Genomic DNA, 27,079 nt, shown 5'->3' on the forward strand with positions numbered 1-27,079 from the left:
TCAGTATGCTTTACAAACTTTTAAGGAGCATGCTGAATCAGAATTCGCTTCTAAGTTCTCGAGTGATGGTTTACTTTGCGTGGTGTTCCTTGTTCATTTCTGAACTTTGAGGTATATGCTTAGGTTGAAATACACGACACTGATGAAAGGTACAAAGAACTCCACTGTTGATATTGTTATCAGAAAGTACCAGTTATAGTAAAACTCAGCATAACACTCTCCCTCAGGCACAAAGCTCCTGCCAATTATATATTCCCAGGCTGTTATTGCTGGGCCATACTAAAGGAATGCAGTGAGCCAAACCAGCATCATTTTGATGCTGCATTTCTTCTCTTCCCTTGCTGAGCTCGATATGAAACCTAGGTAGAATTTAGACAATAAGTTTTATTAAACCTAACATTTGAGGTGTCTGAGATAGTTGTATGTACACGTGAATTATAAACATTTCAAAATACATTTTCTAAACTGTGTCAAAACCAGACTTTCTGTATAAAACTGCTCAATTAATTTTAAAGATAACACTCTGCAGAGTATGTATACATTTTTACCCAGACACCTAGATTGTTATTTCTCAAGAAGGGTAATTGTGTATTTGCAGAGTTTAAACCTTTTGTTGTTAATATTTATATCTTTGCTTGAGTAAGCTTTGTTTGCAATAAAACTAGTTCTATATTACTTAAGGAACTGCCTGATGTGTTGCTGATACTGAGCTATATTTGATTTGATTTGATTTAACTTATACTGTCATAAGTACCTAGGTCCAATGAAGTGTTTTGTTTTGCACACAGTACAGGCAGATCATACTAAACAAAGTGTATTAGTAGTACAACAGAGTGAAGAATATAATCTTACGGCTGTAGAGAAGGTCACAAAGAGCGAGATCAACATTGAGGTTTAACATTTGAGAAGTTCATTCAGAAGTCTCATAACAGTGGAGAAGAAGCTGTTCTTGAATTTGTTGGTATATGTGTTTAAGCTTTTGTATCTTCTGACCGGTGGAAGAAGTTAGAAGAAATTATAACCAGGGCAGAAAGGGTCTTTGATTATGTTGGCTGCCTTCCTGAGGTGTTACGATACTGTCTGATATTTATTTGACATGTCCCTTTTTAAATTCAAACTTTGTTATGACCAGTAGAGGAGTAGGAATGGAATAGAATCAGTTCACTCCTCCAAACTCAATCTTAACAATAGGACACAGCATTAGGATAGGGAAATGGAAACTTCCCAATTCTCCAGTTTGTATATCATTTGGTCAAAGGGAAAGACTTCCAATACTGAGAATGAGATGTGGAATATAGTAAATTATTTAACTCTGATATCCTGATACAAATTGATTAGCAGAAAGTTTATCAGAAACAGACATGTACCTGAAAGCCTCTACATTTTAAAGGAAAAAATATTTGGGAGGAAAATACAACTTGCTTAAGTTAATTGTTAAACAGTATTATTAGGCTTGTACTTTAGAATAGCAATAATAACTGAGAAGTCAGTTGAGATTTCATTGCCTATTTAAACAATGAATGATCAAATCAGTCAGAAAAATGTCAACCTAAATAAAATAAAAGTTGAAGACTTTGTTGTGAAGAGTGTAAGTGACACAAATCTATACATTAACTTGAGTCATAGAGATGTACAGCATGAAAACAGACCCTTCGGTCCAACCCGTCCAACCCAATCTAGTCCCACCTGCCAACACCCAGCCCATATCCCTCCAAACCCTTCCTATTCATATATCCATCCAAATGCCTCTTAAATGTTGCAATTGTACTAGCCTCCCCGCTTTCAAGGAGCTATGAACCTGCACTCCAAGGTCTCTTTGTTCAGCAACACTCTCTAGGACCTTACTGTTAAATGTATAAGTCCTGCTAAGATTTGCTTTCCCAAAATGCAGCACCTCGCATTTATCTGAATTAAACTCCATCTGCCACTTCTCAGCCCATTGGCCCATCTGGTCAAGATCCTGTTGTAATCTAAAGTAACCCTTTTCGCTGTCCATTGCACCTCCAATTTTGGTGTCATCTGCAAACTTACTAACTGTACCTCTTATGCTCGCATCCAAATCATTTATGTAAATGACAAAAAGTAGAGATTGCTAGCATATTCTTGGTATTGTGAGAAATAGAAGACAATGTTATTTGCTTTGCAATATTATCTGTTCAGTTATGTGCACAATTTTCTCTGCTTTGTGTTTTGTGTTGTTCTGAAGTAAGCTGAGCAGTAAAATGGAGATATATTGAGGATTTTTTATGCTGTGTGAGTGGATTTCACTAGCATTCCATGTTGTGCCAATTAGTGGACAATAATAAAATCAAGACAATATGATGCTTAGAATTTCAAATGTGCACTATTGGTGAAAATAGAGTTTGGGGCGCTTATCCCCACATTCTAGTCTATATTGTTCCCTTCACACTCACTGCTTCTCTTCCCAGGTCAATCACACAGGTTTAACTGCACGGGATAATATTTATCCTCCAGGTGACTTTCAAACTCTTCTGTAAGTATATATAGATAGAATTTGTCTTAGATTATTCTAGCATATCTTGTATGAAGTTTCATCAAAGTAAAATGGATATCCCAAAAGCCACTTACATACTGATATTTAATAAAAACTGAACTACAAGAGAAAGGCAACTCAAATATAACTCAGCTTTTGAGTTCAACCCATGGATATTGGAGGTGGGAAGATAGTGAATTCAAAAGGCAAGGAAAGAATATAACAGTTGATTGGGTTATTTAAAATGAGAGGTAAAGATATTGGTTGCAGTGAGGAAATTGCAGGAAGACAAATGATTGATTTGAATTCAAACCGGTAAAAGATTTAATGATAGGTGTTGTGGGTGTGATGTGAGAGCTACCAAGCTTTGACTCACATTCCCCCATTCCCCAAACCCGATCTCTTGTACAATCATTGCTTCCTTTTCCCCACTACATTATGTCATGCCACCCACCATCTCCTGGAGGATAACATATAGTGAGATCAAAAGATTGCACAGCCAGCATTGGGAAATCATCCCAATAAAAGGTTTCCCTCTATTTTCCCAGCTCCAGCACCACCCAATCCATCTCAATCCACTGCCTACAAGCTGACACAGCACTGTGAAGATTAAACCCCAAAGGATCAACAGAACAAATATTACGTGCAAATTAATGTGTAAGTGAGTATAACTATTTAATTTTGGGATATATGATGTCCACCTGGTTTGGGGCAGATTGTGGACCTGTAATGTTCAAATTATACAGGACAAAGGATTAACTTTGTGATTGCATTTGATTTGGATTCACCGGTCTAATCACACAGTTGAATCTGTCATAACTTATCAGGACCATGTTAAAGACTGAAGATGTACAAAGGAGGTAATCTATCACCAGCCAGAATTTACGGCCAGTCTTGTCCAACACCCATCGGCCAGTCAGGACATAGGGAATGTACAAAGGGATGCAAAATTCCTCTGGAATGGAATATAAACCATGATTAAGAAGTGAGCAGTTACAATAGTATCAGGACATGATTAATTCAACAAAGTTAAAGGTAGGGAAAGTTAGTTTGAACCAGGAAAAAGGATGGATGGAAAGGTTTCAGGTGTCTTTCAGGTTCAAAATTCATACTGTAAGGTTACTTGCCACGGTTATAATATATATCATAACATTGAGCAACACATTTACAGTTGAATGTGACAAGTCCACATGTGAAAAACACAATATTGAAGACGATTCTGAAGAAGGGTCACAAGACTTGAAAGGTTATCTCTGCAGACGCTGTCAGACCTGTTGAATATCTCTAGCACTTTCTGTTTTTGATTGAAGACAATTCAGTTGACAGCGCAAATAAGTAACTTGCATGACTTTGTGGTATAGTGCTGAGCAGACAGTTTCTTCACAATGTTTAACACAGGCTTACTGACGACTTTAGACAAAGTATAGAAGGCAGACTTAGATGCAAGTCCCCTCAAGAACAGTTAGGAAAATGGAAAATGAAGGTGAGAGGAAACACAACAAGGAAACTATGACACCTGGAGAATTGATGGTGTAAAAGCTGGATGCATTTTCTGGCTGAGCCACTGTTGACCTTCCCACTGAGAAGTCGGAGATGGCTAGGTTTAAGGGGAAGAAATTATTTTGACTCCGCAGACTCTTATCCACCACTAAAGCCAGGATCACCAAAGCGTTCCCGAATGTGGTGACGACCACCAGGAGAACCATCAAAGTGCTCAGGAGAGCGGAGGAGGTGGCCGAGAATCGGTAGAAAGGGGGGCGTCCGGTTAAGCCGGTGATGAGGGAGAGGTTGGAGGGCGAGCACTGGGCGCTGTTCACTTCAGCACCAAGAGAGGCATTCAGCAGCGGCATTGCCCAGGTGATCGCCTGCAGGGTCCCCAGCTTGGCCATGGTGCAGTGAGGACAGAGCTCCAGCAGTCACGACTGATCCTTGTTCAGTTCTGGCTCAGGACTGCCAGAGGACACAGACTCCCCATCAGTCACTCACTCAAAGGCCAACATCATCATGACAGGATTTACAAACCAGCCAACATGATCATGACAGGATTTACAAAGGTAGAAAATAATCTTAAAATCCATTAAGAAACCTGAAGATACTGGGATGGGCTTATGGAGCTGAATCTGAATGGGATCTGTACGTGAGATTGGCTGTCGTTATATTATTGCTGATGTTTTCTTCAGTTGTATTATGTGACAATGAATCCGGATTCAGAAAACGAGCGGTATTTTACAAAGGGAAGTGAATATTTTTCAGGAAGAGATTTTGATAATTGAATGCAGCAAACTCTGGAAGTACATCCTGCAGCAGCCCAATGTGAGCCCCCAGTTCATGTTGCCAACAGTCGCGATCCTTCAGAAGATGAGGAGGGAGGAGGAGAAAGGCCTATTACAGCAAGGGAAAGTGGGTATCAGCTATGACTGACTCAGAGTTCGTAACTCTGAAAATTTCAACTCATGATCTCACTTGGTATCCCGAATGACACTTTGGGAAGCCCTGCCTACTGCAAACACACAATCCACCCAAGATAGCAGGAATGGTGCTCGCAGCCATAGGAACAAAAGACATAGGAGCAAGAGTAGACCATTTGGCCTCTGAAGAATGCACCATCATTCAATGTAATCATAGCTGAGCTATGACCTCAACTCCAATTTCCAACCATGGAGTACAGACAGCACAGAAACCAACCCTTTGGCCCAATGAGTGTTTTTATTTTATTCATTCACGGGATGAGGGTGTCTCTGGCTGGGCAGCATTTATTGCCCATCCTTAATTGCCCAGAGGGCAGTTACGAGTCAACCACATTGCTGTGGGTCTGGAGTCACATGTAGGCCAGGCCAGATAAGGAAGGCAGCTTCCCTTCCTAAAGGGCTATTGTGAACCAGATGGGTTTTTCTGACAATCGACAATGGATTCATAGTCATCATTAGACTCTTAATTCCAGATTTTCTTTTCATTGAATTCAAAGCCCACCATCTGCTGCAGCGGGTTTTAAATCCGGGTCCCCAGAACATTATCTGCGTCTCTAGATTAACAGTCCAGCGATAACACCATTAGGCCATTGCCTCCTCTTGTAAGGGTCTTATAAGTAAGGCTGATGAACTCAGGGCATGTATGAGAACATGGAACTGGGATGCCATAGCTATTACAAAAACTTGGACAGAAAGGATGGACAGGATTGGCAGCTCAATGATCCTGGTTTTATATGCTACAGGAAGGATAGAGAGGGAACCAAAAGAGGAGGGGGAGTGGTGTTTTTGATTAAGGAAAATATTACTGCTGAAACTAGAGAAGATATTTCTGAGAGAACATCGTTTGAAAATATATGGGTTGAAATTAGAAATAAGAAAGGGGTGATCATTTTGATGAGATTGTACTGTAAGGCCCTAATAGTCAAAAGGAGATTGAGGAGCAAATGTGTAGAGAGATTAGATTCCTTACAATGTGGAAACGGGCCTTTCGGCCCAACCACACCGACCCTCTGAAGAGTAACCCGTCCAGACCCATTTCCCTCTGACTAATGCACCTAACACAATGGGCAATTTAGCATGGCCAATTCACCGGACCCGCACATCTTTGGACTGTGGGAGGAAACCCACGCAGACACAGGGAGAATGTGCAAACTCCACACAGACAGTCGCCCGAGGCTAGAATTAAACCTGAGACCCTGGTGCTGAGGCAGCAGTGCTAACCACTGAGCCACCTTGCCGCCCAGATCGCAGATATATGTAAGAATAATAGGGTTGTAATTGTAGGGAATTTTAATTTTCCCAACATAGACTGGAACTGCTATAGTGTTAAAGGTTTGGATGATGAGGAATTTGTTTCATGGGTTCAAGAAACTTTTCTTTATCGTAATGTAAATGTTTCTACTAGAAAAGGAGCAAAACCTGACCCTCTCTTGGGAAATAAGGCAGGGGAAGTAACTGATGTGATAGTAGAGGAACACTTTGGAACTAGTGAACATAATTCTATTGGTTTTAAAATAGTTATGGAAAAGGATATGCCTTTCATCAATGTTAAAGTTCTCAATTGGAGTAAGGCAAATTTTAATGGTATGAGACAAGAACTTCCCAAAGTTGATTAGAGTAGACTGCTTCCAGGTAAAGGAATGACTGACAAATGGGAGGCTTTCAAATGTATGATAGCAAGACTTCAGAGGCATTATGTTCCTGTTTGAGTGAAAGGTAAAGCTGGTAAGATTAGGAAACATTGAATGAATAAAGGTATTGAGGTTCCAGTCAAGAATAAATATATTAGATAAACACAACTGGAATCAAATGATTTTCTTGGAGAGTACAAAGAGTGTAGGGGCATTCTTAAGAGGGAAATCAGGAAGGCAAAGAAGGGATACAAGATGCCTTCACAGATAAGGTTAAAGATAATCCTGGGGGATCTAAGTTGGCGGTGATCTGAGAAGATCACACTGCAGAGCTTTGCATCACAGCAGGAGCAAGACAGTCCTTTAAACCACCCAACCCAGGTCATCAGGATTTCTTGGGGCACTGGAAAGATTATGGAGCCCTAAGAAACATTTAAAAATTGACTTACCTGGTGAACCAGCTCTCGAAATCTCGCAAGATGTTGGGGAAACAGATTGAAGAGAAGCTGGCTCCAGTCTCTCTCATGCTGCAGAAGCATGAGCAGCAGCTGGGAGACCTGGAGAAGAGGACGGATGAGGTGGAGCACAGGGTCACAGTGGTGGAAGCTGATGCCAGTTCATTCAAGGAAGAGATCCAAGCCCTGAAGACGCAGGTTCATAATTTGTGTGACCAAGTGGATGATCTTGAAAACAGGGGCAGGAGAAAAAACATTTGGATCATTGGTCTGCCCGAGGGCAAGGAAGGTGAGTGGCCTACGGAATTTGTTGAAGATTGGCTTCCGAAATTCCTTGACTTGGAGACTAGCCTGAGAGGATTGAAGATAGAGAGGGCTCCCCGTGTCGCAGCACAGAGGTCAGGTCTGGATCAACGCCCTCGTCCTTTCCTGGTGCGGTTCCATCGTTACCAGGATAAGGAGAGAGTTATGGAGGCTTCTAGACTCCAGGGGAAGGATCCAAAGGCCCTAATTTACGAGGGGTCTAAGATCATGTTTTTTCAGGACTTTTCAGCGGCGGTGATCCAGAAACGAAAATCATATGATGGTGTCAAGAGAAAATTGAAGGAGCTTGGGATTCAGTACTCCCTGAGATATCCGGCAGTGCTTCGGATCACCTCAGATGGATCATGCATCTCTTTGACACATCGGAGAAGGCAAGAGACTTTGTGGACAAACTAACCTAAGTTAAACAATTGTAATATGTATAAATATCGTTGCTTGGGTATGCGTTTATCATTCTGTAAAAGAAATGGAGGAAGTCCGGTTAGAGTTTTGTTTTTCCCCTTTTTTTACCTCTATTGATAATAATTTGGTTTAAACTATGTATGGCAGTGGTTAAGATGTACATTTTAAATTTCTAAGTTAGGACATACCAAAGGATGGTTGGAGTATTTATTCCCCCTTTTTTTTATAAAAGAATGTTTTTTTATTCATATTGATATTCTATGGGGTGTTTATTCTTTTTAGCTTGTGCTTGCGATGCGGCTCTCGCTGGGAGAAGTGAAGGTGGTTGAGATGGTTAGATGCCTATTTATGGGCAGTTCGGGATGGGTAGTTGCCCCCTCCTGGTAGGGGGTGAGTTCCCCTACTCAGCGCTATTGGCGCTTTATATGTTGGTTTGTTTTCTGGTTTTTGTTGTTTTTTTATTTTTAATAATTTTGTATGTTTGTTAAATGTAGTGGTTTTAGTTTATGTAGTTTTTATATTTGGTGGATCATGCGACACTAATGCTCAGCAATTTGTGGTTCGGGTTCCTCCTCTCTGGAATTTAAATGTAATTGTGGAAGATTATGGCTAATGATTTGATTAAATGGTGTACCTGGAATATCAAGGGAAGTCACTCACTAATTAAGAGGAAGAAGGTATTCTTGAATCTTAGAAAGGAGAAAGTGGATATTGCTTTGTTACAGGAGACACATTTGGATGACAAGGAGCATCTGAAATTACAGCAGAATGGCTTTGACTGAGTTTATTTTTCATCATTTAATACCAGAAGTAGGAGAATGGCTATATTGGTAAGGAAAAATCTCTCATTTAAATTGTTGGAATGTGTTAAAGACACATACGGGAGGTTTGTAATTCTTAAAGCCTTGATAAATGGGGAAGAATGCGGCATTTTAAATGTTTATTGTCCGCCAGCTCATCCGCTTAGCGCTTACTAAGATGAATATTCTCCCTCGTTTGCGATACCCTATACGGATGCTCCCCCTGATTTTCAATAAACAAACACTCAGGAGACTGAACGGTTGGTTAAGCTCCTTTATCTGGCAGCGTAAACGACCCTCATTAAATTAGCCAAACTGCAGTTGCCTCACAGCTTGGGGGGAGTAGACCTTCCGGACATTAAAAATTACCAATTAAGCTCGCTTTTGACCTACGTAAGTGATTGGGTTTGTGGGGACCCTCTTTCAATATGGCTAGATATCGAAGTCTCACAGGCAAGGTGCCCCCTTACCAGTTTCCTGTTTTTGGACAAGGTGAGGACACTTAGGGAATATTGCCATTACCCAATAGTCATCAATACTATTAAAGCATGAAGGGCAATTCGGCAGAGGGAAGGTAACATTGGCAAAACATCTTTGTTTACACCTTTAGTGGGTATGCCGAGTTTGCAACCAGGTTTGATAGATTCAGGATTTAAACGTTGGGCAGCTCGGGGTATATCTTGCATGGGTGATTTATTTGAGGGAGATGTAATGATGTCCTTCGATCAGTTAGTACGGAAGTACGAGTTACCTAATAGAGACCTCTTTCGTTTTTTTCAAGTTAGGGATTTTATTCAAAAAAGGACCACACTTTTGACTGATCCCTACAAATCTGACGTAGAAAGAGGGGTACTAAGGGCTAAGTACACTCTCTGTCAGTACTCTATATCACCAATTGGGGGGTGCCACCTGAGATGAGTCTGATCGACTCTGCAAGATGTGGGAAAGAGAGCTAGGTGTTGAAGTTTCTTCAGAGGCATGGGAGGATATTTGGACGAATGCAAGGAAGATATCAATTTGCAATAGGACCCATGCTTTACAGTTGAAGATTCTCCACAGGGTCCACTTAGCCCCAGACCGTTTGTCAAAATTTAAACCAGGAGTATCTTCAGCATGCCCCTAGTGCAAGGTCTGTACGGGTACTCTTACCCATTGTCTTTGGTCTTGTGACAGGCATCAAACATATTGGAGCGCTGTGGTGGGTGCAATGGAGTGGATTTTACGTGTAGGGGTGGAGAAGGACCCTATTTCGCTCCTTTTGGGCCTACCCATTGTATTTCCTGCAGACTGCATTAGGCAAAACTTTTCAGTTATCTTACATTCTGTGCAAGGAAGAATATCTTGCTAGGTTGGAAATCAGGAAACCCCCCAGGCCTGTCGGGTTGGCGGAAGATTGTTATGGAGCATATTCCCCTGGATTTTCTCACAAATATGGTACACCACAAAACTGAGAATTTTTACAAGACATGGCAACCCTTTTTGAAATACCTGGACACAGATTTATCTGCCACACTAACAAGGGCTTTTTTATAGCTGTAACGATTGTGTTTCATGAGTCCAATGTCCAGGGAGGAGGAACTGTGAATGTATGAGTGTTTTGTTTGGCTGGGCTGAGTTATTACTATTTATTTGTTTGTTGTTAGGTATTTATTTAGTTAGTTAAATGACTAGTTTAGGTTTTTTTTTAATTTTATACTTCTCTATAGATGTTTATACATTCATATAGGAGGGGATTTTTTTTATTATTTGGGTTTAGTTTTGTACTATTTTTGTACTGTTTTGAATTGCATTGTTTTGTATTTGTAATATTTAAAAATCTATTTTTTCTTAAATAAAAATATATTATATAGAAAAGATAATCCTGAGAGATTCTATATGTATATTAATAGCAAATGAACAACTAGAGAGAGAGTAGGGCACTTTAAAGATCAATGAAGTCATCTTTGTATTATACCAGAACATGGGAGAGATATTAAATGAATATTTTGTATCAGTTTTTACTATGGAGAAAGAAATGGAGGCTAGATAACATGTGGAAATAAACATTTATGTTTTTAAAGCAGTTCACATTACAGAAAAGGGAGTTTTGGAGGTCTTAGAAAACATAAAGCTGGATAAAATCTCCAGGACTAGATCCAAGGCAGCACAATAGATCAGTGATCAGCATTTCTGCCTGTCAGAGCCAGAGGCCCGGATTTAATTCCATCTTTGGGGACTGTCTGTGTGGAGTTTGCGTGTTCTCCCCATGTCTGTGTGGGTTTCCTCATACAATCCAAAAATGTGCAACTTAGGTGGATTGGTTATGCTAAATTACCCTGTAATGTCCAGGGATATATGGGTTAGCCATGGGAAATACTGGCATAAGGTAGGGTGGATGGGTCTAGGTGCTCTTTGGAGGGCCAGTGTGGATTTGTTGGGCCAAATGGCCTGCTTCCACATTGTAGAGATTCTATGATTCATGATTCTAAGTGTATCCCAACACATTGTAGGAAGGTAGGGAGGAAATTGCTGGTCCCTTGCAAAAGGGACCACTATAACAGTGGTGAGGTGCCAGAGGACTGAAGGATGGCAAATGTTATGCCTTTATTTAAGAAAAGCTCTAAGGAGAAGTTTGGAAACAATAGATCCATGAGTCTGACATCGGTGGTGGGTAAGTTGTTAGAGGTGATTCTGAAAGATAGGATTTATATGCATTTGGAGAAGCAAGAAATGATTAGGGATAGTCAGCATGCTTTTATGTGAGAGAAGTCATGTCTCACAAGCTTGTTTGAGTTTTTTGAGGAAGTAACCAAAAAGATTGATGAAGATTGTTTACTTGGACTTTAGTAAAGCCTCCGATAAGGTTCTGCATGGTCAACAAATTAGTAAATATCAATTACATGGGATTCATTGGGTGCTTACTAATTGAATACAAATTTGGCTTTATGGTAGGAGACAGAGAAATGGATTAAGTTTATTGTCACATGTACTCACTTACAAGTTGTCACTTACGGTGCCATCTTAGTACAGTATCTTGGTACAAAGAACAAAAATGAAGAAAATATAAGAAAAAAGAATTCCGCCATTCATCAGCCCACTGGTGCAGTTGATCAAGATCCCTTAGATAACTTTCTTTTACTGTCCACTTTACCATTAATTTTTGCATCGTCCACAAATTCACTACCCATGCCTCTTATATTCTCATCCAAATTGTTTAGATAAATGATGAACATGTGACAAACACGATCCCCAAATCTTTTGATTCCCTGACAAAATCAAAAGTTCTTCCATCCCTCCAGCCTTGAATTAAATGAAAGATGGAACATCCACAGCCATCTGGGATAGAGAATTTCAATGAATCACAAACCTATGAAGAAAGTTATCTTCATTTAATTCTGAAATGATCAATCTGTCGTCCTGAGGCTGAGCTGCCATGTTCTAGAATCCTAGCCAAGAGACAAAAAAAACTTTCTGGGATAGTCTTCCGATAGTCTTTGATGTTGCCACCAAATGTGGCTTCTATAGCTGGGTTTGCCATGAGCCAGACTGGCCAGAGCCTTCCTCCAGAGGCTGTCCTGGAACTGGTGCCCTCTGTTCATGTCCTATGAAGATAGTGGGCAGATGGATTCCTGATACTGCAGGCTCAGGTTTGGTAGCCTCAGGAAACTCACTGGGAGAGCTAGGTACTGTTGAAGAACATTGCGGAATATCCTCAATTGCTCGTGAGAAAGTGGTGATGAATTCCCCGTTCACTCCACAATCCTCTGGCTGCCACAGTGAGGCCATTTCCATCAAGTAGGATGCCTTCTCATGTGGTGGGGTCTGCACCACTGCTGGCAAAATCATCCCTAATTAAGGTCTAAAGTATTTAAATCAAATTTGGTTTAAAGATCTTTAAATAACATCAGGAATATTTTACTACTTACAGAAGTCGGAACTGTTTCAGTTGTCCCTTTTTTGTTCCTACAAATTTGATTTGCACATCAGGAGTATGAGACACCACATTAACAGGATACACACTATTTAAAATACAAACACTAGCTACGTGCAAAGGGCTGGATTGATATTTACAGTGCCAGTGTATTAATTTCTTGACACTCATAGGAGGTTGACAGTGACTTCCCATTTTACCCATCTTAAAACATAAGACTAAAGAGCAGGAAAGTGCTATTCAGTTGAAGGCATCCAATAATTTGGAACAATTTACTAGTTCTCTTCCTTGCCACAAATCATTTTTAAAACTAATGCAGACACAATAGATTCACAATTACTTTGCGACAAATGTTGGACTGTCATATTGAACTATGTTACATTTTTAAAAATTCTTTTCAAAGCAGAGAACAAATCAAGCAAGTTTCCTTTATCAGACTTGTTTAAGTAGAAAAATTAGGAAAATGGTAAACGGGTTGGCACCTTCATTTGTTGATTTGAACAAGAGTCCATCCTTGGTTCAAAATCGAGGAATTATTTTCTCAAAGGAGGAATGTGCTAATATTCACGATTTATTAGTTATATTTTATTACATTTTTACCATATGTTATTTTCACTTAAATGGTTTCTCTGTATAAGTTCTGCAAAACAAGTAAGGTGTGTTTGCACTTGAATAATAAACACTAATACTGCTACCAACGGCCTTGACATCTCCAACTTCCTGTCTTCCTATCCAGGACAGACAAGTAAGGCAATCAACAAGTTTCCAGCTTCACTGTGAAGTGTAAGGATCACAGAAATCAAAATGAAACATGACGGTAATCTGCTATGTGGTGTATTCTAAAATTATTCACTATCTTACAATGCAAGTGCTTTCAATGTGCATGGAAAGCAAATAATACAAATGTTGGACTGATAGAACTGTGTGAATTACATTGATAATATATAATAGGAGAAAATAACATTTGTTCTTTATAAAAGAAACATTCTGGAATTGTTAATTATTTCTTGGAAAGGACTTAATGATAAGTGATTCATCAATTTCAGGAACTGTGTTTCATAGAGTGACAATAACAAATAATCAAGGTAAAATTTATGCTTCAGCTATTATAAGTTTGGTTGAACTTAGTGGGCATAAATCAATTTGGAGAGAGATAAAGCAATATTTTATGCATTGTTGTGCAACATCATTGTCCTAGCTAAATCTTGCTATAGCAGAACATCTGATGTTACTAGACTTCCCTTTGCATGTTTAGATTTTAAATTCTTTAGCACAGGATGTTGCAGGAAGTAAAAGCAACTAATGAGACATTGACAGAAACAAGAGGGGGATTTTTACTTCAACACACTAGCTGCCACAGAATCCAATAGAACATGGAGTACCTAGAAGGTTCAGCACATCTGTCAGTGGCCTTTTAAGTGACTGACAATTAGTATTTGCAAGCATAATGCTGGATCTGTATGCCCTGCCACAAATGGGGTAGGTGGTATATGAAGAGGTGGGTGGGTAGCATGCTTGAAGTTCCACATTTCCTTCCACTGTTTGCACTTGGTATCCACCTAGACCCTGTCAGGAGTGTTTGAGATGATTGGCACTTTCAGAAATGCTTCTTCTCCAGTTTGGGTAATGTTGGGCTAGACATTCTCACAACTCAGTGAGGATATTGCATTTTAATTTCAATGAGGCTTTGAGGATGTGTTTGAAGCAATTTCTCTGCCTTTCTGTTAATCACCTGGCTTGACAGAGCTTGAAGCAAGGCTCACTTTGCAAGTCTTATGTCAGATATGCAGATGATGTAATCCACCTTTTGACAAGAAAAAGCCTCACTTTCTCTGATTTGATAATAGCCTTTTACTGCGGGTGTTGACCTAAGAAAAGACATTGATATTGTAGGGTGCACCCTCCCACTGGATTTGTTGGATGCTGCAAAGGCATTGCTGCTGATATTTCTCTAGAGATTTGAGATCTTTGTTCAACACTGTTATTGTACCTGACACATGCAAAAGGGCAGAAAACATTGCTCTCCTGTAGCCCATGGGGTTGGTGCCAGCTTTTAGGTCTTTGTCATTAACGCTGTTCCTTCGATGGCCAAAGGCTATGGTGCCACACTGGAATGCTGTTGAATTTCATCATTGATGTTTGTCTTCACTGACAGGAGGAAGTCATTGGCCATATTGTCCAATTGCTCACTGTGGATCTTGATATTTCTTTACATATCAGAAGTAAAGGTCCTGATGATTGATTATGTTAACATAAATTCATTCATATCAGAAATTATATAGCATTTACTTAATTGTACATCTGCGTATTGTTGCTTGTAAAATCTTCATTGTGCCATTCATTAACTCAAAGTTCAGATTTCTCTTTTCACTGCTTTACATTTGGCTCTGCTTGAATGTTTGAATTATGCTTTACTGCAGCTGGAGGGAAACAAAGTACTGAATGACTAAATGATGAAACATTGACCAAGGTAAGCGTGAGACAGTGCAGGACATTTACATTACACAGTCTTGACTTAGATCATGTTTCAAGAAATTAAAACAAACTATACAAATCTAATAAAAATATTGAATGAAAAGTTGTATTTTCTTTGTAAGATGTTTGTAAGACATATATATAACTCGGAATGCTTTCAGCTCCTTTAGCTTTTATGATTGTAAAGATCCCTTCACATTTTGTAATGCTGGGAATTTTAGAATGTAGTTACAAATTTTGCCCCACATTGTTTAAACATAACAGATGTTGTGCAGCATTTAGTGTGCGTTAAATAAATTGAGACCACACTGGGAAAATGGTTTCATTGAGATCAATAAAAACTTTCAAAAGCTATAATCCTTATCAAACCATAGATCTGAATCTTTTGGGAATTGATGAGTCAACTCAACTGTTGGCAGTCTGTGTTGGTTCAGCAAGAAAGTAGATTAAAAATGGATCATGGTGTAATAATGATTTGGCTAATGCACGCATTCAACTTTGGACTTTAGATTAATGGAAAAATTAGCCTTTGGAACCAGTCTTCAGGTAACAAAACCTTAAAGTAGTATGGAAGTTCTACGAATTGAAGATTGAAAACCAGGAAGAAGAAGAAAGTAAGTGACAAAGTTTGAAGTCAGAATACTTTGTTTTATGAAGTATATGAAGTATATAAAAGTAAAATATCTTCAATGTGAAAAAAAATAAAATTAAGGAAAATTGGATTATTGACAAAAGAATAGGCACCAAAGAAAATTAAATTAATTTGTATTTACTTTTGTTTTAAATAATTACTTTTGTTTACTTTTATATAATCGAATATATTTAATAAATCCTTAAACTTTTAAAATTAATATCTCAGCTAAAAATAAAATACTGTGAATGCTAGTGATCTGAAATAAATCTCTGAAGTGTTGGAGAAACTCAGCAGGAGTGGCAGCATCTGTGCAGACAGAAACAAAGTTAATGTTTCAAGTTTGATATGACTCTTCTTTGAAGCATTAATATCTATTTCAACATATTGTATGAGAGCTGTAAATTCTGGAAGATTCAATTTTCCTGTTCCTGCTTGAAATCTAAAAGCTTCTCATTCTTCCAGTGTGTTGACTTTAAGATACAAAAGAAGAAGCTGTTTTATTTTATTTTCATTGGCAGTGGGAGCCATTCCTTCATGAGTCTTGCAATTTTTGACTGACTCTTACATGATAGGTATCAAAGTAAGTAGCAAAGAGAAGGGCTGGGAGAAGAAGAACCAAAACAGTTACAAGAATATGCCTTAACTGTTCATTAAATAAATCTTTTCTTCTTGTGTGAGTGAATAAACCTTATGTAGTAGTTTAGTTAATTGAAAGTAACTAATATTTTAAGGCTTACACTGAAATTCTAATTTGAATTTCAATTGTCATTTCATCAGTCTCTTTATAAGTAATTTTAGCATTTCAGTGTCAATGAATTTACTATTATCCCACTTTTAAATAAATCAGAATTCCTGATAAACAGTCTTTTGTTGAATTATATCTTGCCGAAATTGAGGTGAAATGTGTTGTTTGAAGAGGTCCTTTTAATGAAATAATCTTCAAAGCAAGGCTCTGTTGCTTCCTTTAGGAAGTACTACATGCAGAACATAGAACAGTACAGCACAGTACAGGTCCTTTGGTCCTTGCTGTTGTGCCAACCTATTATCCTACTCTAAGGTCAAACTAACCTTCATTTTACTACGATCCATGTGCCTATTGAAGAGTTGCTTAAATATCCCTAATATATATGACTCTATTACCTCTGCTGGCAGTGTATTCCACGCACCCACAACTCTCTGCGTAAAGAACTTATCTCTGACATCTCTCCTAAACCTTCCTCCAATCATCTTAAAATTATGCCCCCTCATGAAAGCCATTTCTGCCCTGTGAAAAAGTCTCTGGCTATCCATTCTATCTATGCATCTTATCATCTTGTACACCTCTATCAAGTCACCCCTCATCCTTCTTTGCTCCAATGAGAAAAGCCCTAGCTCCCTCAACCTTTCTTCATAAGAGAAGATTTCCAGTCCTGGCAGCATCCTGGTAAATCTCCTCTGCACCCTCTCTTAAACTTACTCAAACTTCCGATAATGAAGTGACCAGAACTGAACACAATATTCCAAGTGTGGTCCAAGCAGGGCTTTGTAGAGGTGCAGCATAACCTCGTGGCTCTTAAACTCATCCCCTGCTAATGAAAGCCAACACACCATGCTCCTTAACAACCCTATCAACTTTGGGTGGCAACTTTGAGGGATCTACGGATCTGGGCCCCAAGATCCCTCCACTCATCCGCACTGTCAAGAATCTTGCCTTTAGCCCTGTAATCTGCATTCAAATGTGACCTTTTAAAATGAATCACTTCACACTTATTCAGGTTGAACTCCATCTGCCACTTCTCAGCCCAGCACTGCATCCTGTCAATGCTCCGTTGCAACCTACAACAGCCTTCCATACAATCCACAACTCTAGCACCCTTTGTGTCATTGGCAGACTTGCTAACCGACTCTTCCACTTCCTCATCCAAGTCTTTTATAAAAATCACAAAGTGCAAAGGTTCCAGAACAGATTCCTGTGGAACACCACTGGTCATTGAGCTCCAGGTTGAATACTTTCCATCTACTACCACCCTCTGTCTTATATTTGGATTAATTTGCTATACTTTCTTGATAATATGACTTTCTATGGGGATTTGTAGATGTTTTCTCATTTAACCTTCTCAGGTACTTTCATGCCATTGATCCTTGCACTTTCCTTCACAGAAAAATAATTCTGATGTATAACACTTTTCTATAAGCCCTTCAAATCCAAATTCTAAAGAATTTTCCGTCCACATTGTTTGATTTCAGGTGTATGACAAGAATTATACAATCGGGGAAATTATACTGTCAATAACACTTCGCAATGAGAACTAAACAGTACTCTTCCCATAATGAAAATATTGAGGATGGTGGAGATCTAAAATGAAAACAAAAATTGCCTAATAGCATCTATGGAGAGAGAGGTAGAGTCAACATTTCAAGTCCAGTACAATTCCTCTTTGGAACACAGTATTATTCCTGCATTATCTGAAAAACTGAACTCCTTTTACATTATAAGTTATCAATTCATCCAACATCTGAAAAAGATCTTCTAGCATGTTGCTTGCATTGTTGGACAAGATTCAAAGAACCATAGATACATGAAATGCAGATGGAAACCTTGTAGCTTTTTGAATCTGCTCTGGCTCTTTGGAAGATCAATTCAGTTAGTCCCATTCCCCTGCCTTTTCCCTATATCCAGTAATGTTATAGGCTGTAGACTCAAGAAAAAAACTGTTGAATAGGTGATCCTTTACCTTTCAACATATCATTCTTTACAACAACCTTTCTTTCCTCTTCTATTGGCTTCAGATAAACAGTGGTCCTCTGAATTTTCGGTTCTTATGCAATCTAATTTCCATGTATGCCAAATTATACACATTTCTAGTTCCCTTCATTCTCACTATATTAAAATTAAGATTTATTGTGAGGTTTCACCTCTAACTTAATATTTCTTAGCTTCTGAAAACTGTGAAACTCTTTAGCTCCAATAATCACTCTTTACCAACAATCTGCAATGTCTAAATACTGAGATTATTGAAGAAGAGAAAGAACATTTTGACATTTGACTTTGCTGAAAGAAGTAAGATTTTTATTACTCAATGGCAATTAATTAATTCATCTGATCTCTCCTAATATTCTCTATCTTGTTACAACTGTAATGGAAAGACTGTGCCAGTAATCAAGCCCCACTATTTCACAAGCCAAACCAAATGTAAATATCTTATTTTGTCATCAAAATAGTCAATTTGTTTCTCTTTATTGCTGTTAAACTGAACAAAAGCGACTTTCACCAGATTTATATAACAACCTCAAAAATTCCTTATTAAATTGGAGGAGTAATGGACAGCGAAGAGGGTTACCTCAGATTACAACAGGATCTGGACCAGATGGGCCAATGGGCTGAGAAGTGGCAGACGGAGTTTAATTCAGATAAAAGCGAGGTGCTGCATTTTGGGAAAGCAAATCTTAGCAGGACTTATACACTTAATGGTAAGGTCCTAGGGAGTGCTGCTGAACAAAGAGACCTTGGAGTGCAGGGTCATAGCTCCTTGAAAGTGGAATCGCAGGTAGATAGGATAGTGAATAAGGTGTCTAGTATGCTTTCCTTTATTAGTCAGAGTACTGAGTACAGGAGTTGGGAGGTCATGTTGTGGCTGTACAGGACATTGGTTAGGCCACTGTTGGAATATTGCATGCAATTCTGGTCTCCTTCCTATCGGAAAGATGTTGTGAAACTTGAAAGGGTTCAGAAAAGATTTACAAGGATGTTGCCAGGATTGGAGGATTTGAGCTACAGGGAGAGGCTGAACAGGCCGGGGCTGTTTCCCTGGAGTGTCAGAGGCTGAGGGGTGACCTTATAGAGGTTTACAAAATTATGAGTGGCATGGATAGGGTAAATAGGCAAAGTCTTTTCCCTAGGACCGGGGAGTCCAGAACTAGAGGGCATAGGTTTAGGGTGAGAGGGGAAAGATATAAATGGGACCTAAGGGGCAACTTAGGGTGGTGCGTGTATGGAATGAGCTGCAGAGGAAGTGGAGAAGGCTCGTACAATTGCAACATTTCAGAGGCATTTGAATGGTATATCAATAGGAAGGATTTGGAGGGATATGGGCCGGGTGCTGGCAGGTGGGACTAGATGGGGTTGGGATATCTGGTCGGCATGGACAGGTTGGACTGAAGGGTCTGTTTCCATGCTGTACATCTATGACTCTTGTAGTCATTGGAACCAGGTGGACATTGTTGACTATGAGGTACTTAATTGGGGTTGTTAACCTGAGTCAATCAGGAGGCATTTGCTGACCAATATTAACTGGGGATTTAGGATCTGTTCAGTCAAGGCACTGGTTGACCATAGCCATTATACTGTGCACAACTAAATAAAACGGACTTGGTAAAATTGGCCTCTGCAATTATTTCATCTCTTCTTGACATTTTCTTGAGGCCTACATTTTCAGGGGCTTTTTATTTGATTTTCAGGGGTTCCTTTTTCAATTTATATGTAAAGTGATACAGACGTGTCACCTTTATTTATGCTGAACTATAAAGTAATTGGACTTACACAGAAGCAGAATTGGAAGAATTCATCAATCACCTCAATAATTTTCAACCCACCATCAAACATAAAACCACAACACACAAGGGAAGCATTAATTTATTAGAGTATTTAACTTGGGACAATAGGTATAAATCATAGAGTCATAGAAATATACAGCACAGAAACACCCCCTTCAGTCCAACTTGTCCATGCTTACCAGATATCCTAAATAAACCTAGTCCCATTTGCAAGCACTTGGCCGATAGCTCTCTAAACCCTTCCTACTTATATACTCATCCAGATGCCTTTTAAATGCTGTAATTGTACCAGCCTCCACCACTTCCTCTGGCAGCTCATTCCATACAGCACCACCCTCTGTGTCAAAATGTTGTCCCTGAGATCCCTTTAAATCTTCCTCCCCTCACCTGAAACCTATGTCCTCTAGTTTTGGGGTCCTCCACCCATTGGAAAAGATCTTGTCTATTTACCCTATCCATGCCCTTCATGATTTTATAAACCTCTATAAGGTCACCCCTCAGCCCCTGAAGCTCCAGGGGAAAATGCCCCAGTCTATTCAGTCTCTCCCTATAGCTTAAACCCTTCAAGGAGGACTGCAGATGCTGGAGATCAGAGTCGAGAATGTGATGCTGGAAAAGCACAACAGGTCAGGCAGCATCCAAGGAGTGGGAGAATTGATGTTTCTGGCATAAACATGATGAAGGGCTTATGCCAGAAATGTCGAAAGTCCAGCTCCTCTGATGCTGCCTGACCTGCTGTGCTTTTCCAGCACCACACTCTGACACTTAAACCCTCCAACCCTGGCAACATCCTTGTCAATCTTTTCTAAACACTTTCAAGTTTCACAAGAGCCTTTCTATAACAGATAGACATTCAAATTGACTGACACACTTTTTTACACACAAAAAAACCATCACCCTAAACACACTTTCCTTAGCTTGGTGAGGTCATGGCTATTGCATTTACATCATAAATGCAACAAACTGGAAGATTTAAACTGAAAAGTTACCACATGTTCTTAGTCTATCTTTGATCTTAATCTTCGATTTTAATTTAACAATTGACACAGTGTTCATCACAATTGAAACATCTACTATATCATTGGGTATATTGCATAACTGTCTTGGGTTGTTGATATCCAGACTAATGACGGACCAGGGAAAAATCCAATAATTTAAGGGGATGTGTAATATCTCTTCTGTAGTCTGGTATATTAATTACTTACCAGTTATGTGTAATCTAATTAGAGTCATAGAGATTTACAGCATGGAAACAGACCCTTTGGTCCAACTCATTCATGCTGACCAGATATCCCAACCCAATCTAATCCCACCTGTCGGCTCTCCAAACCCTTCCTATTCACATTTCCATCCAGATACCTTTTAAATGTTGCAATGGTACCAGCCTCCATCACTTCCTCTGGCAGCTCATTCCATACATGTACCACCCTCTGCAGGAAAAGGTGCTCCTTAGGTGTCTTTTGTATCTTTCTCTTCTCACCCTAAACTCTAGCTCTGGACTCCCCCACCCAAGGGAAGAGACTTTGTCTATTTACCCTATCCATGCTCCTCATGATTTTATAAACCTCTATAAGGTCACCCCTCAGTCTCTGATGCTTCAGGGAAAACAGCCCCAGCCAGTTCAGCCTCTCCCTATAGCTCAAATCCTCCAACCCTGGTAACATGTTTATACAAGTTTTCTGAACCCTTTCAAGTTTCACAACATCTTTCCGATAGGAAGGAAGCCAGAATTGCATGCAATATTCCAAAAGTGGCTGAACCAATGTCCTGTACAGCTGTAACATGACCTCCCAACTCCTGTACTCAGTACTCTGACTAATAAAGGAAAGCATACCAAACGCCGCCTTCTCTATCCAATCTACCTGCGACTTCTGTTTCAAGGAGCTATGAACCTGCACTCCAAGGTCTCTTTGTTAAGCAACACTCCCTCGGACCTTACCATTAAGTGTATACATCCTGCTAAGATGTACTTTCCCAAAATGCAGCACCTTGCATTTAGAGCTAGAGTTAAACTTCATCTGCCTCTTCTCAGCCCATTGGCCCATCTCATAGAGTCATAGAGTCATAGAGTCATAGAGATGTACGGCATGGAAACAGACCCTTTGGTCCAACCCGTCCATGCCGACCAGATATCCCAACCCAATCTAGTCCCACCTGCCAGCACCCGGCCCATATATTTGGATTATAGTGTGTTTGCTACAGTAAAAGTATAAACTGTGGAATCCTGTCCTATGATCCTTGGAGTTAGTCATTAGGAATTTTACAACACTTTGAAAATCACAAGTAATTACGAAGTTAGCATACCATTAAAATTACATTTCTTTCAAGAAGGTTCAAAATTTTCAAGAACTTTTACAGAAAGCATAATAGAGTAAAAAAATTTTTTTAGTTTTTCATTGTTTGCTTAGGGATTGCATTGTGCAGCATCCTCACTAACACAACCTTTGGAGGCATATGGAATCAATGACAATACCTTCAGGATTTCTGTATTATTCTGCTAATGGAAAATCTGAAATATATTATTCTTTTATTCAGCAAATATTGACCACTTAGTTGACCTAGTTAATCTTGGCAATGTAGCAAATTATCTGAATTGTTTGTTTGGAATATTTTTCCTTTACAGAGTCTTCAAAATGTGTGGGTGTAACATGCTTGAATATTATAAATACCTTTTCTCTAATTAACTGTTCATCTATATATCTCACTCATATAAAATTACAGATAATTAAATTGTTTGTCTGAATATCTCAATCTTTGAAGATTTCTGCTTTGCTCCATCTTGTGTTCAAGATATCACATTGACTCATTATAACCTTAACACCTGATACGTTTTTAAAAACACTAATTAGTTTTGCTGAATATTAATAAAAACTAATTTAATTCATTGCAAGTTGAGTTACAGAATCTGTGCTTTGAAGATCCATATATTTAATCACTAGAAAATCAATCATCTTTGTTCCTTTTGTTAAAAAAAAAACAAATGCATAATTTAAAATCCAACTCATGAAAACTCAAGGGTAAGACAATAATTCATGAAAGGAAATGAACACAAAACACACCAAGTCTGGTCCTTGTGGTTTATCCATGATGTAAAATGTACCCTTTGTGAGGATTGTTTGTCTTGTGGGGCTGCATTTTGTTTCCTAATCAGACGTGATTCTTAACCAATGCATCCTGATGGTTCCCTTGACCAGTGCCAGGGGAATAAATTTATCTGAAGAGATGTAAGAAGAGTTCCAACTTTGATCTGCAAATAGACTCTTGGAAACACTAATCTCCAGGGACAGGTGGGTTTTGCAAGTTTTTAACTCAATTACAATGGGGGCAGAATCCTCTGGACATGGTGAGGTTGTCAGTGAGGGACTGGCAGTGTATGACACTTCAGCTCCAGAGCAGTATGGCTGGCCATGTTTGATCACATGACATTGACTAAGATGAACAGCAGAGGAATAGGGATGCAAGCGGGCTCTTGCTCAGGATCCATTCGGTGTCCATCTCCTTTCCTTGTTGTTTTACTTTTGCTTCTGCTCTTTTCTTTCACTTTGTTTTCCTTTTCTTTTAGTCTGTTTTTCTTCTTTTATGTGGCGGGTTTGGCAACAGCACCAATGCAGCAGTGAGAGCATGCCACAAGCAGAGTGGCAGACATGTCTTCTCCCGGTGAAAGGAGGTAGTGACAGTGAGGATGTTCTCTCATCATGTGGGGCCTGTTGTAGCAAGGTCATTCTCCCGGCGTTTGGAGCCGATGGCAGCAGCAGCAACAAGTGAGTTCTCCTGCCATTCGGGGCCTGTGGCAGTGGTGGCGAGATTGTTCTCCCAGTGTTCGGGGCCAGGTGGCAACAGCAGCAAAGCTCCTCCATCAATTAGGGATGGGAGCACCAGCGGCAGCTAGATGGCACACTGGCAAGTCCCGAAGGGGGACTCACGGGTCGAGTGGTGGCCTGGCTTGACAGCAGAGCTAGGGATTCTTGGTTGCGGGGCGAGTGTGTGTTCAGCAGCATTAGCAAACTGGGTCCAGTGGTGAAGAGATGGCAAGTAAAATGGGGCAGTTTCTTCATTGGTGGGTCCAGTGTAGGCAGTGGCGAGGCGGTGGAGGTCTTACTTAAGGCTAGGTGCCAGCATGGACTGGGTCGGAAAGACTGATATTCTGAACTTTTTACTTCTTTATATTCTAATTTATTTCTATGACCTATAATGCTGGATTATTTATTCCTTTACTGTTCTAATTTTTTCTGTTTCCTAAGAATTTGATCTTAAATTTGTGTACCTAGGTACCTGTGTCCCAAAAATGGTGCTGTAAGGCGGCGACTGTTTACTTTTCACTGTATTATTTGAGTACATGTGATGATAAATATATTCAACTCAAGACTGTAAGAAACATGATCCTAGCTGAGGCGGAGGCCACAGAACCTGTAAGCGAGGACGGTGAGCACGTAGTAATGAAGAATCCAGAATTTGTCAGCATCAGTGAGGTTGCTTCAGTCTAGTTCACATTTAGATATATAAAGGAGTAATGCCTGAAACATTGAGTGGAAACTTCCAGACTAAGTTTACAAGTGAGCTATGTTTTCAACAGGGTGTTTAACCTGATTCATAAGTGCTTATGTTACACAGGAATCTGTGCATGGATATTATAGTATTGAAATATCCAACAGTTATTTGTTAGAATTAAGTATTATGTGCAAACCTTATGTTTCTCAGGTACATAAGTGCCTGGGCTCATATTAAACTATTAGGCTATAACAGAGGGATAGTGAAGAAGGCTTGTGGTACAAAGAACAAAGAAAATTACAGCACAAGAACAGGCCCTTCAGCTGTGCAAGCCTGCGCCAATCCATATCCTCTATCTAAACCTGTTGTCTATTTCCTAAGGATCTGCATCCCTCTGCTCCCTGCCCATTCATGTATCATTCTAGATGTATCTCAAATTATGCTATCGTGCCCACCTCTACTGGCAACGCAATCCATGCACTCACCACCCTCAGTGTAAAGAACTTTATACACATATCTCCCTTAAACTTTTCCCCTCTCACTTTGAACTCCTGACCTCTAGTAATTGAATCCCCTACTCTGGGAAAAACTTCTTGCTATCCACCCTGTCTATAGCTCTCATGATTTTGTAGATCTCAATCAGGTCCTCCTTCAACCTCCATCTTTCTAATGAAAATAATCCTAATCTACTCAACCTGTCTTCATAGCTAGTGCCCTCCATACCAAGCAACATCCTGGTGAATCTCCTCGATACCCTATTCAAAGTATCCACAACCTTTTGGTAATGTGGTGACCAGAACCGTACTCAGTATTCCAAATATGTCCAAACCAAAGTCTTATCCAACTGTAACATGACCTGCCAACTCTTGTACTCAATACCCCATTCAATGCAGGAAAGCATGTCATACACCTTCTTGACCACTTTATTGGCATGCGTTGCCACCTTCAGGGTACAATGGACGTGAACACGCAGATCTCTCTTTACATAAATTTTCCCCACGACCTTTCCATTTACTGTATCGTTCACTCTTGAATTGGATCTTCCAAAATACATCACCTTGCATTTTCACAGATTGAACTCCATCTGCCATTCCTCTGCCCAACTCTCCAATCTATTACTTTTTGCTCTATTCTCTGACAGTCCCCTTCACTATCTGCTACTCCACCAATCTTAGTGCCATCTGCAAACTTGCTAATCAGACCACCTATACTTTCTGCCAGATAATTTATGTATATCACAAACAAGAGTGGTCCCAGCACAGATCCCTGTGGAACACCACTGGTCACAGTTCTCCATTTTGAGAAACTCCTTTCCGCTACCACTGTCTGTCTCCTGTCACCCAGCCAGTACTTTATCCATCTTGCTAGTACACCCTGGATCCCATCTGACTTTACTTTCTCCATCAGCCTACTATCAATTGCCTTTCTGAAGTCCATGTACATGACAACTACAGCCCTTCCCTTATCAATCAACTTTGTCACTTCCTCAAAGAATTCTATTAAGTTGCTAATACATGATTTTCCCTGCATGAAACCATGTTGCCTATCACTGATAAGCCCATTTTCTTCCAAATGGGTATAGATTCTAATCCCTAAGTATCTTCTCCAGCAGCTTCCCTGCCACAAACGTCAGGCTCATCTGTCTATAAATACTTGGATTATTCCTATTATCCTTCCTAAACAAGGAGACAACATTAGCAGCTTTCCAGTCCTCCAGGACCTCACCTGTGTTCAAGGATGCTGCAGAGATATCTGTTACGGTCCCAGTTATTTCCTCTTTTGCTTCCCTCAGTAATTTGGGATAGATCCCATCTGGACCTGGAGACTTGTCCACTTTAATGCCTTTTAGAATATCCAACACTTCCTCCATCCTTATGCTGACATGACCTAGAGTAATCAAACATCCATCCCTAACTTCAACATCTGTCATGTCCCTCTCTTCAGTGAATACTGATGCAAAGTACTCATTAAGAATCTCGCCCATTTTATCTGACTCCACACATAACTTTCCTCCTTTGTCCTTGATTGGGCCAACCCTTTCTCTAGTTCCCTCTTGCTCCTTATATATGAATAAGAGGCCTTAGATTTTTACTTAACCCTGTTTGCTAAAGATATTTCATGACCCTTTTTATCCCTCTTAATTCCTCGTTTCAGATTGGTCCTACATTCTCGATGTTCTTCCAAAACTTCGTCCATCTTCAGTCACCTAGACCTTATGTATGCTTCCTTTGCCCTCTTAGCTAGTCTCACGATTTCACCTGCCATCCATAGTTCTCTAATCTTGCCATTTCTATCCCTTGTTTTCACAGGAACATGTCTCTCCAGCACTCTAATGAATCTCTCTTCAAAAGACTCTCATATATCAAATATGGATTTACCTTCAAACAGCTGCTCCCAATTTACATTCCCCACCTCCTGCTGAATTTTGGTATAGTTGGCCTTCCCCCAAATTAGCACTCTTCCTT

General features: G+C 39.7%; 1 pseudogene; it reads right to left on the reverse strand.

Annotated features, from left to right (window-relative positions):
- LOC122559965 (histamine H3 receptor-like) lies at window positions 1-26,484 on the reverse strand (annotated as a pseudogene).
- Window positions 26,485-27,079: the final 595 nt, after the last annotated feature.

The sequence above is a fragment of the Chiloscyllium plagiosum genome, unplaced genomic scaffold (genome assembly GCF_037043375.1).
Source record: "Chiloscyllium plagiosum isolate Xiang-an unplaced genomic scaffold, Cpla_swu_hap1 HiC_scaffold_15, whole genome shotgun sequence".
In the NCBI taxonomy this organism is placed as follows: Eukaryota; Metazoa; Chordata; class Chondrichthyes; order Orectolobiformes; family Hemiscylliidae; genus Chiloscyllium; species Chiloscyllium plagiosum.